Genomic DNA, 16,982 nt, shown 5'->3' with positions numbered 1-16,982 from the left:
TCCTCCAATCTCTCATGGCTACAATCCACCCCATGATGTACCCAATAATGAACTAAACCCTCAACATTGTTGTCAATTATGCTCACTGTTTCGAGGGTTACCTGAAACTATAGGTCGATCTCGGACGAGATCTTCTGTACTTGGTCGGAGCTAACGTGTCCGGCTGGTGAGTGGCGGCCGGAGCTGTGGTATCCGACTTGTTGGACTAGCTATGCCGCTGATCCTTTGTCACCGGAGGATGGTGGTACCTGCAAGGGACTCCGATGCTTAAGTTAGCAAGGGTATTAAGCAGGTTTCTAGTAGAATCAGAGTATGAGTTATACCTGGGTGCTCCAGTGTATTTATAATGGTGTGGAGTGACCTTTTTAGATAAGATAAGTTAGTTATCTTATCTTATTTTATCTTTGAGTGAGGTCATCTTATCTTCAAGGGAACCGCCCTTATCTCTACAGGCTCGGGCTGCCTTTGGATTTGGGTCGTGTTCCTCTATTTGGGCCCTTTATTGGGCTTTCCTGGCAATTTGGCCGAGCTCTTTGAAAAGAGGTCGGATAGTCTGACCTGAAGAGGTCGGTCGCCTTGTCGCTAAACATTCCGGGTCGGACGGTTCGACCTAGGGTATGAACAGTGCCCCTACTCGAGTTTGGTCCTTTTTTGAGGTCGAGTCTTGGTTTTAGGACTTCGATCCTTCTCTGGTGAGGCCGAACTCGAGCATTTTGTCGACTTCGTTGAAGCTTTCGAATGTGAAGCATTTTCTTCGTTTTCTTTTAAGCGCGCCCTTTTTGAATTTAGCATCCTTGCCTTGGGAATGCGTGAGGGTTTAATACCCTCATTAATTGATTTTAATGTCCCGTTTCTCTTCTTCCTTTATTTTGAATTTTACACTCAAAAAACGGTTTTCTCTTCTCTGTAACTTTCCCTCTTTTCTCTCTGTCTTTCTGTTTTGCATTTATGCTTTTTCTCTGCGACGCTTGTTTGGTACTTTGTTGGTGCGTTGCTTGAGAGGCGTTTTTTCCGGTTTTGTCGCTCCGGCTTTCAACCTTCTTCAGAGCTTTCCCCTTTTTTCAGGTTAGTTCTTCCTTCCGCTTCTTTACTTCCTTCGTCGCTTGCATTGTTTTATTTCTGGCTTGACTTTGTAAAGTTTGAACCTTTTTTATTTCGCCGTGCATCTGCTGATTACTGCTGTGGGGGTATTTTTTTATTTTGAAATGATTCTTCTGTATTTCTAGGGTTCTTGCCGTTTATTGCTTTCTAGTTTGTGTTCTTCTTTTATGAACTGCATGTTTGTTATTGGGGCTTATGAATCTGTTCGCTCTCTCAAAGATTGCTTCTTTGATGACTTTCGCCATGTTACTCTTTTCTTTGCTGATGAACTTTGTAGAAGATAGCGATTTTCTAGTGGCTTGTTTTGATTTTTCTTGGTGTCGCTGCTTTAGTTGAAAAAAGGTTATTATCTTCCTGTTATGACGTATAGAGATGTAGGCTTGTAGATTTTTCTTGAGCCCTTGTCCCCTGATTGCCTCCAAAGGATGCCCCTGGGTCTTTTGGTGTGGATCCTGGGGTGTCCTTTTGCTGTTTGTGTTGCTCTTAGTCATTTTTGTCTGAATTGATTTATTCGTTATGGTCGAGTTATTTATTTAGTAATTCCTCTCTTTTTCTTTGTTGTAGGATTAGTTGACTATGTCTTCCTCTCGCAAAAATATTGTTGAGGTCTCCTCCAAAGTCCCTGATGGCATGGCCGACTGGGTGGATTCTATGGTTCTTCTGTGTATTTCACTGGTTGATTCTGAATTTTGTGAGCAGCTTAGGAAGTTTCATAGGGTTTGTAGTAATAGTAGTGAGGAAAAGAATTATGAGCTTGTATCTCCTACTTCTGAAGAGAGAGTTTGTTTTTCTACTCGGGTTGTTGGAGACTGTCCGTTTTTCTATGCGTATGACTTCTTTTTTAGTCAGATGAATATTACTTTTCCTTTCACTCCTTTTGAGACCAACCTGTTGTGGTCTTGTAATGTAGCTCCATCCCAACTCCACCCCAACTCCTGGGGTTTTATGAAAATCTTTCAATTGCTGTGTCGTGAACTGGGTGTCCATCCTTCCCAATCCCTCTTCTTTTATCTTTTTGTTTTAACAAAACCTGGGGTGGTTAAGAAGAAGGCTACTTGGATTTCTTTTCGAGCTTCTCAAGGAAAGAAAGTTTTTTCCATGTACGACAAATCTTTCTGTGATTTTAAAAATTACTTTTTCAAGATCCGAGCTGTTGAAGGAGCTCGCCCCTTTTTTCTGGAAGAGAATGATGAACCTACTTTTCCTTTAGAGTGGCAAAAGAATGTTGTTGTGTCGAAGTATTCGTGGGAGATGTTGGACGAGGTCGAGCAGGCCTTTATGAGTGTGTTGGAGGAGAATTAGGGGAAACCTCCTTACCTTGACACTAAGAGGTTTTTACGGGACCCTTCGCTTCTCCGAACTGAGCTGGGTAGTGGTCGACTGCATTTTTTCTATCTGTTTTTACTTCTTTTCAAATTTGTCTTCTTTTCTGATTTGTAACTTGGCTTTGCTGATCTTCTGTTTGTTTCAGAGATGGCCAAGACTTCAGATTCTATGAAGGCCTTTAAGAAGGCCAAGAAGGCCACCGCAGCTCAGCTTGCTTCGTCCAAGGCTGCTGGCGAGGGATCTTCCCAGGTTCCTCCTAGGAAACCAGTCTCAGTTGCTTCAGGGCCGGGAAGGATAATCCCTACCCCTTCAACTCGTTTAGTTGATCCTCCTCAGTCTTCTGGTGCTAACTCTTCTCCCACCGGCGCTCCTCCTCTAAAAAAGCAAAAAACGGCCGAGCCTTTTAACCTTGATGCCCCTGACTTCGATGCTGTTGAGTTTGTCGACCAGCAGATCGGTCCTTATGGTACCATCCCTACTGATGATGTTTCTCTTCTTCGCCATCTGGATTTTATTACTCGAAGTAGCATCAAGATGGCACACATGGGGGCGGCCTTATATCGGACTGCCCAAGATCTTCCTCTTCATGCTACGAAGGCCTTTATAGAGGAGGCCAAGTTGGAGTTTGATCGGATGAAGGGTTTGAAGGAGGAGCTCGAGGTGAAGGTGACCAAGCTAGAGAAAAAGTTGGAGGGTGAGAAGGCTAGTTATGTTGCCTTGGCGGCTTCTGTGAAGTTGGCTGAAGACACGGCTTTGAGGCACAATGATGCGTCTCAGGGATGATCTAGAGTCTGCCCGAGCTAACTATACCGAGCTCCATGGTCACCTTGTAGGCAGCGTAAATGATGCTTATGAGAACCTGAAGGAGTAGGTTCGGGTTCTTGCACCCGAGCTCGATCTTACTCTCTTCAGTTTGGACAACGTTGTGAGGGACGGCAAAATTGTCCCTGATGACCCTGATGATGATGATGATGATGTCGAACCTCCTCCTGTGCCTGCCGTCAAGACTTCTGTTGTGCCGACTTCATCAATTCCTTCAGCTGAGGCTGGTCATCCCCGGTCGGATCCTGATTGCCAAATCTTGAACCGGGATGATGGGACAGTGGATGCGGTGCCTCTTCAGACTCGCCCTCCTTCACCCTGTGTTGATGCTGCTGAGAAGCCTTCAGATCCTCAATGATTATCCTGGACATTTGTGTAGATAGCCCGGCTTGTGGGCTTTGAACCTTTTATATGTTGTAATTGGTAGCTCTGACTTTTTGATACTCTCTTAGTTGCTTGTTTAGCAACTTTATTTTGAAAAACAAAGTGGTTTCTCAAGCTCTTTGGGGCTGACTTTTGATAGCCTCTTGAGTTTGTTATTATTATAACTTGTGCTTTTTCATAACATGTTTGTCTGTATCTGTTTGGGAGCGTTGGAGTCTTATTGTCTGACCTCTTTGGATTGCCTTTGTATTTTCGTACTTGTCGCTTGATTCTTTTGAGTTTGTGGATGTTTGAGTCCAACTTGTATGTTGACTTCCTCACTTCGATATGAAGTTATTTCTAGTAATCTATTTTCTGTGGGCCTTTGTTCAGGTCTCTTTCAGGGATTATTTTCATAACTTGATGTTCTGGGCCGACTTCATCATGTCGGGCCCTTCTAGGTTATTTTAGTAATCCTCTTTCTCTTTCAGGGATTACTTTTATGTTTTGGGCCGACTTCATCATGTCGAGCCCTTCTGAGTTATTTTAGTAATTCTCTTTTTTGGACCTTGCTCAGGTCTCTTTTCAGGAATTACTTTTATAACTTTATTTTTTGGGCCGACTTCGTCATGTCGAGCCCTTCTAAGTTATTTTAGTAATCCTCTTTTTTGGACCTTGCTCAGGTCTCTTTCAGGGATTACTTTTATAACTTTATGTTTTGGGCCGACTTCATCATGTCAAGCCCTTCTAAGTTATTTTAGTAATCCTCTTTTTTGGACCTTGCTCAGGTCTCTTTCAAGGATTACTTTTATAACTTTATGTTTTGGGCCGACTTCATCATGTCGAGACCTTCTAAGTTATTCTAGTAATCCTCTTTTATAGGGCTGGCCAGACCTCTTTCCAGGGATTTACTTTTATAACTTTGGTTTTGTGACTGATCCGACTTCTTTACGTCGGCCAGTCTTTAAGTTATTTTATAGCAATCCATTTTATTAAGACCTCGTCAGGTCCTTTCTATGGATCACTTTTGATAACTTCTTGCATTATTTTGTCTTCATCTTTGCCGATTTTGTAGAAATTGGGTTTAATCCCCGTTTGGTCGACCTTTTGAAGAATTTGGTTTTCATCTTTGTTGGTCTTTATCGTGATCGTGCAGTGAACTTGGTTTTCACTTTCTGCCGATCTGTGGCTTTATAATCGGACGATGAGCATTTCAGATTAATGCGTCTTGAGAATTTGTAGAGGATCTAAACAAATTTTATTCAAAAGAAAATGCAGATATATACATGTGGGGGTTTTATCCCTCTAAGTCGGGCAATTTGTAGGTCTTTGGCTTGGCACCTCATTAAAAAAATCTTTTCAGGAAAATGAGTGCGCCTTATCCTAAGATCCTTTATCACCCCTAACTATAGTACCTTCTCAGGTTGCAGGCGTGCCACGACCTAGGGAGCTCTCACCCTTCGAGTTCGGACAGTCTGTAGTAGCCCTTTCCAAGCACTTCTATGACTCGGTAGGGTCCTTTCCAGTTTGCTGCCAGCTTTCCTTCTCCAGGTCAAGCTGTTTCGATATCATTTTGGATTAGGATGAGGTCGTTCTCGGCAAAACTTCGCGGCACTACCCTTTGATTGTATCTCGAAGCCACTCGACGTTTCAATGCCTCTTCCCTAATTCGAGCTCTTTCTTGGATTTCTGGAAGTAGGTCGAGTTCTTCCCTTTGAAGTTGGGAGTTGGCTTCTTCATTATAGTGGATCACTCTGGGTGACCCTTCTTCAATCTCTACTGGGATCATTGCCTCCATTCCATAAGCTAATCAAAGGGTGATTCCTTTGTGGTGGAATGTGGCATTGTTCGGTATGCCCATAGGACTTGTGGAAGCTCTTCAGCCCAGGCTCCCTTTGCGTCCTGTAATCTCCGTTTTAGCCCAGCCAATATGACTTTGTTGGCAGCTTCGGCTTGTCCATTGGCCTGGGGATGTTCTACGGAGGTGAATTGGTGTTTTATGTTCAAGTCGGCCACTAACTTTCTGAAGCCTGCATCTGTGAATTGGGTGCCATTGTCTGTGGTGATGGAGTATGGAACCCCAAACCTTGTGACAATGTTTCTATATGGGAATTTTTGACTTCTTTGAGCAGTGGCGTTAGCTAGAGGTTCTGCCTTGATCTATTTTGTGAAGTAGTCTACCCCTACTATGACAAATTTGACTTGTCCTGTTCCCTGAGGGAAAGGTCTGAGCAGGTCGAGTCCCCATTTTGCGAATGGCCCGGGCGAGGTTACGCTGATGAGCTCCTCTGGCAGAGCAATGTGAAAGTTGGCATGTTTCTGACATGGTGGACACGTCTTTACGAACTCTGTGGCTTCCTTTTGTAGAGTTGGCCAATAAAATCCTGTCTGGAGTACTTTTTTGGTAAGTGCCTGCGTTCTGAGATGATTGCCACAGATGCCACTGTGTACTTCTTCTAAAACTTTCTTTGTGTTAGAAGTCGGTACACATTTTAACAATGGTATTGAAATCCCCCTTTTATATAGAGTATTGTTTATGATAGTGTAGTATTGTGCCTCCCTTTTTAGCCTCTTTTTCTCCTTCTCATCTGTGGGGAGTGTTTCTGTTTTGAGGTAGTTAATTATGGGAGTCATCCATCCTTGATCCAGGCTTGTTATGGCTAGGAATTTTTCTTCTTCCGAGATTGACGGGTTCTGCAGCATTTCCTGGATGAGGCTTCTATTGTTGCCCCCTGGTTTGGTACTGGCTAGCTTTGAGAGTGCATCACCTCGGGCGTTTTAATCTCGAGGTATGTGGCGGACCTCATATTCCCCGAGTTGTCTGAGATGTTCCCTGGTTTTGTCCAGGTACTTTTTCATGGTGGGATCTTTGGCTTGGTAGCTCCCTATTATTTGTGAAGTGACTACTTGTGAGTCGCTGAAGATGATAAGCTTTTGAGCTCCAACCTCCCTAGCCAGCTTCAAACCAGCTAGTAGCGCCTCATACTCAGCTTGGTTGTTTGAGGCAGGGAACCCGAATTTGAGGAAAATTTCGATTTGGGTTCCCTGATCGCTTTCAATTATCACACCCGCGCCGTTTCCAGTTTTGTTTGAGGAACCGTCTACATAGAGATTCCATTCTGTAGGGATTTTTGGGGTGTCTGTAAATTCTGCAATGAAGTCAGCCAAATATTGGGATTTGATGGCTGTCCCAGCTTCGTATTGAAGGTCAAATTCAGACAACTCGACTGCCCATTGTAAGATTCTTCATGCTAAATCTATTTTTTGAAGAATGCCTTTTATTGGCTGATTGGTCCGAACCCTGATGCTATGGGCTTGGAAATATGGACGAAGTCATCGAGATGTTAAGATGAGAGCATAGGCGGATTTTTCTATTTTTTGGTAGTTCAGTTTGGATCCTTGTAGTGCCTTGTTAATGAAGTATACAGGTTGTTGCCCACTGTCGCTTTCTCAGACCAATGCTGAGGCTACTGCCCGACTTCCTACTGCGAGGTATAATACGAGGGGTTCTCCTTCCCGTGGCCGAGTTAGGATATGAGGTTGTCCCAGGAATTTTTTTGAAATCTTGGAAGGCCTGTTCGCACTCCGTTGTCCATTCGAACCTTTTTCCCTTCCTTAGAGTAGCATAGAAGTGAAGAGATCTTATCGCTAATCCCGCTAGAAATCTGGACAAGGCTGCCAATCTTCTATTGAGCTGTTGTACCTCTTTGACGCAAGTTGGGCTTTTCATATCGAGTATGGCCTGGAATTTATCTGGATTTGCCTCGATTCCTCTTTGTGTGAGCATAAAACCCAAGAATTTGCCATCTTCTACTGCAAAGGTGCATTTTGCAGGATTAAGTTGCATGACATGCCTTCTTATAGTGTCGAATACTTGGGTGAGATCGGACAGTAACGTCTCTTTAATTTGTGTCTTTATTAACATGTCGTCCACATAGACTTCCATGATTTTTCTGATGTGATCCGTAAAGACCTTATTCATCAATCTCTGGTAAGTAGCTCCTGCGTTTTTAAGTCAAAAAGGCATGACGATGTAGCAGTAGTTTGCTTTTAGGGTTAAGAATGAAGTTTTTTCTTGGTCGGGTAGGTACAGTGGGATTTGATTGTATCCTGAATATGTATCCATAAACGAGAGGTATTTATATCCGGAGGAGGCATCCACCAGAGCGTCGATACTTGGGAGTGGATAAGGATCTTTTGGACAGGCTTTGTTGAGATCAGTGTAGTCGGTGCACATCCGCCACTTTCCATTTGATTTTTTTACCAAGACGACGTTAGCTAGCCATAGTGGGTACTTGACTTCTCTTATGAATCCTGCCTCCAGTAGAGCTTGTACCTGCTCTTCCACAGCTTGGGATCGTTCTGGTCCGAGCTTTCTATGTCTCTGTTGTACTGGCCGAGATCCTGGGTAGACTGCTAGCTTGTGGCACATTAACTTGGGGTCTATGCCTGGCATGTCTATAGCCTTCCATGCAAAGAGGTCGACGTTATCTTGTAAGAACTGTACGAGTGATTCTTTTGTGTCTTCTTTTAGAATTGTACCGATATTGGTTGTTTTGTCTGGGATATCTCTGATCTGGACTTTTTCTACTTCGCCTTCGGGTTTTGGGCGGAGTTCTTCCCGCCTCTGAATTCCATTGAGTTCGATGGTGTGGAATTCTTCTCCTCTGCCTCTGAGGTTTAGACTTTCGTTGTAACAGCGGCGCGCTGTCTTCTGGTCTGCTTTTATTGTAGCTATCCCTTCTGTAGTTGGGAACTTCATGCATAGATGCGGAGTCGAGACTACTACGCCGAGCTGATTTAAGGTTGTCCGACCTATTAAGGTATTGTAGGCTGAACTCACGTCGACCACGATGTAGTCTATCTTGAGTGTTCTTGACTGGGTTCCTTTTCCGAAGGTCGTGTGTAGTGAGATGTATCCAAGTGGTTGAACTGGAGTGTCTCCCAGTCCGAACAGGCTGTTCGGATATGCTCTGAGTTCTTTTTCTTCCAGGCCGAGTTTGTCGAAGGCAGTTTTGAACAAGATGTCGGCGGAGCTTTCTTGGTCTACCAGTGTGTGGTAGAGATTTGCATTTGCCAGTATAATAGTGATGATCATGGGATCGTCGTATCCTGAGATGATGCTGGATGCGTCCTCTTTGGTAAAAGTGATTGTGGGGACGTCGGGTGCTTCCTCTTTTCCCTCGACATGATATACTTCTTTAAGATATCTTTTGGGAGATGATTTGGAGATTCCTCCTCCCGCAAATCCTCCGTGTATCATGTGTACGTGTCTCTCTGGTGTACAAGGTGATCGCTCAGTTCGTCTGACATCTTTGTCCCTTCTTCTTTTTCTTTGCTCATTGACTCGGTCGACAAGGTATCGATCTAATTTTCCTTCTCTTACCAGTTTTTCTATGACATTTTTTAAGTCAAAGCATTCGTTGGTGGAATGTCCACGGATTCGATGATATTCACAATATTCAGTCCGATTTCCTCCCCCTTTTTTGCTTTTGAGTGGTCGAGTTGGGGGTATTTTTTCAGTATGGCAAACTTCTCTATAGACATCCACAAGGGACACCCGAAGAGGGGTGTAATTGTGGTATTTTTTGATTTTTTTTCCCATGTTGGTCTTCTTTCTTCTTGGACTATTTATCCTTATCTCGAGAGGAGTAGGAGAATCCAGATTTTGAGGTCTCTCCCAGTCGAGAGTTTTCCTCCATGTTGATGTATTTCTCTGCTCGTTCTTGCACTTTATTCAGAGATGTGGGATATTTTTTTTGATATAGATTGGCTAAAAGGTCCCTCTCACAAGCCATTGATGAGACCCATAATGGCGGCCTCTGTTGGTAGGCTTTGTATGTCTAGACATGATTTGTTGAATCTTTCCATGTAGCTGCGGAGACTTTCCCGATCTCCTTGCTTGATTCCTAATAGACTAGGGGCGTGCTTAGATTTGTCTTTTTGGATGGAGAATCTGGCCATAAACTTCTTGGCTAAGTCGTCGAAGCTTGAGATGGACCTAGGGGGTAGATTGTCGAACCATCTAATTGCTGTCTTTGTTAAAGTGGTCGGGAAGGCTTTGCAGCGAACTACATCTGAGGCGTCGGTGAGGTACATTCTACTTCTGAAGTTACTGAGATGATGGTCGGGATCTGCTGTGCCATCGTATAAAGTCATGTCGGGAAGTTTGAAATTCTTTGGAATTTTGGTCCTCATGATCTCTTTGGTGAATAGGTATTGGTCCTTACGGGAGTCGTCTTCGTGACCGGATCAAGTAGTCTTGGTCTTGAGATCTGCTTCGAGTTTTAGGAGCTTGTCCTCTAACTCGTGGCGTCGCCTAACTTCCCTTCATAGGTCTCTCTCAGCTTCTCATTGATGCTCCACCTCTTCTTTGAGTTGCTTTAAACGATCTTGAAGTGCCTCCACGGCTCCCATATTTGGTGAATCGTTGTTTTTGTTAGGTTGAGGAGTATCCTTTGGTGTAGTGTCCTCGTTCTTGTGCGACGTTCTATCCTCTAGATCCGAATCGTGGTCGTTGTCATGGTTGTCCGCCATGGTGGTGGGATGACTTCCAGATTCCCCGGCAACGGCGCCAATGTTCTGAGGGTTACCTGAAACTGTAGGTCGATTTCAAATGAGATCTTCTGTACTTGGTCGGAGCTGACGTGTTCGGCTGGTGAGTGGCGGCCGGAGCTGTGGTATCCGACTTGTTGGACTGGCTATGTTGCTGATCCTTTGTCACCGGAGGGTGGTGGTACCTGCAAGGGACTCCGATGCTTAAGTTAGCAAGGGTATTAAGCAGGTTTTTAGTAGAATCAGAGTATGAGTTATACTTGGGTACTCCAGTGTATTTATAATGGTGTGGAGTGACCTTTTTAGATAAGACAAGTTAGTTATCTTATCTTATCTTATCTTATCTTTGAGTGAGGTCATCTTATCTTCAAGGGAACCGCCCTTATCTCTACAGGCTCGGGCTGCCTTTGGATTTGGGTCGTGTTCCTCTATTTGGGCCCTTTATTGGGCTTTCCTGCCAATTTGGCCGAGCTCTTTGAGAAGATGTCGGATAGTCTGACCTGAAGAGGTTGGTCGCCTTGTCGCTAAACATCCCAGGTCGGACGGTTCGACCTAGGGTATGAACACTCACAAGCCTCATACCACCATTCACCTCTATATGACCTAACCCATATCCACCATACCAACCACCATATGAACCATACCTAGAGCCACCACATTCGAATACCAATACTCCCATGAACCATAATTTCCCTATACACCACCTCAAGACTTTCTTCAATATGAACTACCTTCTAACTATAATACCTTTCCCTTAAACAATGAACCCTCTCTTCCACCACCGCCCCTAATGGACGAAGGTCTCCATGCCCTCATGATAGAACAAAGGGATCTTAGATCTCGTATCCTAAGGCAATAAGAGGAGATGGAAAAGGAGTTCAAGAAGCTAGAAGTCGTGATTGCTACCGTGGCGGAAGCCGTTAGCAACATGGTCTCCTCCCGCCTAAGCCTATACGATCAAGGTACTCCCATTGCTGAATGTGGATAAGTAACTAAGGAGCTTAGTGAGGGAGTGAACTCGGAGCTTCAAGGTAAAGAAGAGGAGTTGAGACAAGAAGTGCAACAAAAGGAGGAGGTAGAGATTATTGAACAAGAGGAAGTAGTGGTTGAAGATTTAGGAGATGTTGAGTGCAAGAAGGAATTTCAAGTTGAAGAGCCTTTCTTCTATGAAGTGTGAAATTGGTGTTGAGGAGGAAAGTGCACAACCTCCAAGGCACAATGTGATTGAAGAATTGGAAGAAATGGGGCAAGCACCAAGTTCCCCTATATATGATGATTTCGCATCAACATATGATCCTTTTGAGTTTCATGAATCCTTTCCCTTTGGACTTGGAATTGATGATGAGGTAGACTTTAATAAACCTCTCATTTATGACTTGAGTGATGGGGAAGAGCTAGAGGACATTGGTGAAGAAGAATGTAAACTTGAGGAAGCTTGGTAAGAGGTAGAGCTTGAGGAACCTTGTCAAGTGGTGGAAGCCTCTACAAGAGGATGGACGGGAGTGGAGCGCGCTTTGTCAAGATCATTTGGAACTTCTCCACCTAAGTTGCCATCTAATCCTTCATTTGAGTGGGTAAAACTTCTAACTCTTAGCTTTATTATCCCACTTGAATTTGGTTTGCTTGAAACGGATGGTCAACTTAGGGCGCTTTGTGGAATTAAGCGTAAGAGGAGGATGTTTAGTGGTTGGTGTTGTAAATATAGGCTCATTGTGGTTGGAAGCTCGAAATTTAGGAGCATGAATTGGTGTAGTGCTCAATTGGATGGGTCTAGGAGGATAGTTTGGTACCCTCATAAGAATTCGGCTTGCTTACCACCCGGAGGAAATACCGTGATCAACTTGAAGACGGGTGTCAAAACAAAGTATGGGATCCCGGATTACAAGAGGAGGATCAACTTTGGGAGCCTATGGTTTGTGAAGAACTCCATCAAGGCTTGGAGATATTAACTTTGAATGATGGAGCTTATTGGAAGTCCAAGCATTGGTGGATGTTCAACGATAGATTCAAGCACAAGCCACCTTGATGGAGAGCTCCCCATAAGTCCAACTTAAGGACAATAAACAAAAGTGCTAGGTAGGAGACACCCCACTATGGTAACATCTTTTTCTTTTTTCTTTTTATAAATATTGGTAAAATTAGTTTAATTTCATGTTTTGTTTAGTTAGTTGAGTTTATTTGGGAGTCTAGTAGGTTAAATAAGATTTTATGGTGTTTTGGTAGCTGTTTAGAGGTTTGGAATGCTTGGTTTGGTGCAAGAACTTGAAAAATTTTGAAAAACAGAGCACCATGCCACGCGTACGCGTCACCCACGCGTACGTGTGACACCAAGTTTTTCAACCATCCATGCATACGCGTGGATCCAAATTTTTCACCTCCCATACAAATTCCAGAGAGTTGTGCGAGTTTTGGGCTGGAATTGTGCCTTTAGTACAAAATCCACCCACGCGTACGCGTCACCCACGTGTACGCGTCGCCCCTCTGGATAACTCATCACGCGTACGCGTGACCCACACGTACGCGTCGATCCCCTTTCGCCCCACCATGCTTACGCGTACGCGTGGGTTGACCTGTTTCACCACCCCTATTTTCTTCTCTTCTTTCCATTTCTTTCCTTCTTCTCTCTTCTCCCCCTTTCTTTCCACCTTTCAATCATCATCTAACACTACCAATCACCATATAACACCATTTCTTTTAGTTAGTTGTTTAGTTAGTTTAATTTTTGTTTAATTTTTTGTTTTCATTATAAGTGTTGGATTACTAATCTTGTTTATTGTTTATTGCTGCTGATTATTGATAAGATGTTAGTTTAACATCATTGTTGTTAATTGCCATTGTTGGATTTCTTTGATGAGGTTGTATTTTGTTACTTGGTTTTGAATTTTCATGTTGAACATTTGTGAATACCAAGTACTTGTAAATTGCCTTCAAGCATCTTAACTCTTTTGAATTGCATGTTTTGGCCACCATGCAATCATCATCCATTGTTAGGCAATTGTATATTATCAATGCATTTTTTTTATTAAGTGATGCTTGTTTATGATTGACCTTTATTTACATCACCTATTTCATGCATTGAGATTTTGGAATTGTGGAATTGGATCGAAAGCTTACCTAGTGACATATTTTTGAGCTTTTAAAGCTTTGTGGACCATGTTTGCTATGTGATCGATTTTTACTTCTATCTTCTATTTTAGTGAATTTAGGTGGTTAAGATAGTTAATTTAGATTTATAGGTTCTGGATTGTTGCTGAAAGTGTCCAGAACTATTATGAGTTTGCTGATTGAATTAATGGAAAAATTACTGCTGAGTTTATTTGGTTTGTTATTTGATTGTGCTTATTCATTGTGTTAATTGCTGTTTTGTTGTTTTGTTATTTTGCTATTTTGAATTAATTAGACTACTGTCTAATGAATGTATGATTAATGTTGCTGACTTGCTATTTTTTTTTCTTGTGTCATTAATGTTGAATTTTGTGAATTGGTGTTGCACAGATTACTTGTTAATGCTAAGTTATGTTGTTTATGACTTTGGATGCGAAATATTTGCTATATGCCTCAAAAAGCTTTTTATTGAAAATTTTGGTCAATCTCTTGAAATTATTGCTTGTTCTCCTCTTGTTTTGACTATTTACATTGATAGAATTTGATTTGTTTTTCCATTGACTGACATGTTTTAATTTTGAATATTTGAGGTTTCTTACCTAATATTGCAAGTTTGATACGCTTTACCCTATGGAATTTGATTTGTTTAATTTTAGTTGAATTTAGTTTAGGTTTGATTAGAATTTTAATTTTCAATCAGTTTCAAAGTTAGTTCAGTTTAATTTTTTAAAATTAGTGGATTTAGGTTGATTAAGTTAGTTTAGGTTTTAAATTGTTGAAGAATTTAGAATCGTCTAATTGTATTAATTACTACGTGGATGACTATTTTGCTTAGAAAAATGCTGCTGATTATTTGATAATTTGATATTTGCAGACATGTCGATAGGTAGAGGTGCTACGGATCAGGCTGCTGGTCGTGATTGTAGCCGTGGTCAGGGTAGAGCGAGGATTTCTTCCAGTACCCCAAGGACTTCTGGATCCTCTCCGTCTACTCCGACCACATCGGTGATGCCATAGGTTGCGGGTTTAATGGACCAGCCATTCATCATGGTCCCTAACCCAAACTACGTGCCTCCATCTATGATGACAACGCCGCTTTCTACTGGTCAACAGCCCGCATCCACGGTGACACCTCCTCCAGTGACGGATGTCGCGGCCCCGGAGTCCAGCCACAGAAGTGAGACAGTAGCTGATGCCCCTCCACCACCTCCCATCGTACGATTGACTATTTGGCCTGTTGGCGACACAAAATAAGTATTGCGTTTAGTCTTGTGTATTTCCTGTTTATGGTTGCCTGGTTATTATTTTAAGTTCCAATGATTATGATTTCTGTTTAGTGGATTTAGGTTGATTTGGTTATTATTTTAAGTTCAATGATCATGATTCCTATTTAGAGGATTTAGGTTGATTTGGTTATTGTTTTAAGTTTCAATGATTATGTTTTATGTTTAGTAGATTTAGGTCGATTTGGTTATTATTTTAAGTTTCAATGATTATGATTCCTGTTTAGTGGATTTAAGTTGATTCTTGTTTGTGGGTTGTTGTTAGGTTTGCGCCAAATAACAAAGCCTGTACTCAGGAGATGACCAATGTCATCAAACTGATGTACGACCGTTCCTGGCCCAGTTAAACGAAGATCCCTGTTGAGACCAGGGAGCGATGGTTTTAGAAATGGGCAATAATTACTATTTTTTTAGTTTCAAACCTTTTTAGCTAGTTTATACCTTCTATCTTGCTTAACTAATTTCAAAGTTTCTTTGTTGTAGTTGCACTTTATATGGGCCCCTGAGCACGATCTGACCATCAGAAAAATATTTGACCATAGCCTGGGTTGGCGGCTCTAGTAGATGCTAGATGATATTCGTCAAGGGAGGGACCATCTGACATAGTGGCTTTGACCGGACATAAAGAAAGTTCTGTTTGTTCATTGGGAGACCGATAAAGGGTTCCAGCATCGGCGTCTTACCAACAAAGCTAACAAGACCTCCACATCTAAGTATATTGGCAGCTCAGCGACCTTCATGAAGACGAAGGGCAGGTTGTATGTAAAGTGACTTTAATTTTGTTAACAACTTAGTTATATTCTTCTACATATCAATACTAGGTATCCTAATCATATTGTTTCAATGCAACATCTGTAGTCAAAGTCACTGGATCACGAGGTAATGTTGGTGGAGATGTTCAAGTACACCCACACATTGAAGGAGAACAAAGAGACATTTTCTAATCAGTGGTCTCAGGACCATTAAGTGAGTAAACATACATCTAATTATCTTCTGCTATAATATTATTAGAATTAACTATATATCTGTCAGCGTACTAATCACAATAACTTGTGTTAATTATACAAGAGTCCTACACATAGAGACTAGAGGCTGCGAGTCAACAGTCTCAGCAAGGTGGGGAGGACGCCTCCGATGGATCTGCAGCTACAATCGTCGATCTCGATGCGGTTTGGCGCGAGACCGTCTCGATACCATACAAGAACCGCATATACAGGATCGGGTCGTTCTCTGTCAGCAGCCTCCGCACATCCACGTTAAGGCTGTCGTTAGGCTCCGCCACCAGTCGAGCCATCAAGCTCAAAGAAGGCGTGGATTTGATGCTACAGGTGCAGGAACTCTAACGCAGCCTTCAGCAGTAAGCTCAGGAGCTTAACAATTATCGGGAGAGGTATTAGGAGATCCTCAACTGCGTGACGTCTACTGATGAGGTCAGGCTGGAATTTCAGGAGTCGGTGGAGCAAATGCAGCGTTTGGAGGCTCAAATGGAGGTGTACCAGGCCCAGATACGCACTGTTGGCATCGACCTTGCTGGTGGCAACACCGCTACTGATGGCAACGATCTGCTGCAGGTGGCAGCGGTCCTACGATGGCATACAGACATCATCGGCTTCTGCGTCGCCGACTCAGAGCCACGGGACCGACGACGATGACTACCTAGATCTGTAATTATTTGTTTTCCGTTTTATTGTTTCATTGTACATTTTTTATGTAGTTATCTTTAATATATTTGAACAGTGTATTATTTATTTTAATTAAATAATAGTTTTTTATTATTTATGAATGGACAACTAATTGAGTGAAAAAAATTAAATTTAAAATTAAAATTGGCCATGTATTGCAAAGTAAAAAAAATTGAGATTACCATCGAAACTATATATCATAAGAATAATCCGACGGTAACAGTGTGCAAAACAACATTTTTTGGCGTCAACAATATCGTCGGAAGAATCGGCCGGTAATTAATTGATTTTTCAAGTTGATGATCCGTCGCAACTTATCGTTGGAGGAAAAAATCCGATGGTAAACATTTACCCACAAGGTTTATATCGTCTAATTGTTTTTTACGGTATTTAAATTATCTTCGGATTTTATTTATTTTTCTATCGGTAAATCTAACGGTACTCAATGATTTTCTTATAGTGGCTAAATAATCTACCAATATTAACTACGGAAAAAAGTGTAACTAAAAAGTCTGACATGTCCAAATTGATCACAGATAAAATACGATAGAATTATACTTTTCGTCTTAATTATTTTTATTTATCATGTTTTGGAGCATGAATAATGATATCGAAACTGTGACTATTCGTGACTAATTAACTAAAAATTGTGACTGATTAAAAATGTATATTTTTTTTATTGCAGATCCTTATTCGCAACAAAAGCACTGTGGCTACAGTTTTTTTAGACTTTAACCACTTTTTT

The sequence above is a fragment of the Arachis ipaensis genome, chromosome B08 (genome assembly GCF_000816755.2).
Source record: "Arachis ipaensis cultivar K30076 chromosome B08, Araip1.1, whole genome shotgun sequence".
NCBI classification, from domain to species: domain Eukaryota; kingdom Viridiplantae; phylum Streptophyta; class Magnoliopsida; order Fabales; family Fabaceae; genus Arachis; species Arachis ipaensis.
The sequence above is the reverse complement of the archived record's forward strand: the minus strand, read 5'-3'. Positions refer to the sequence as shown.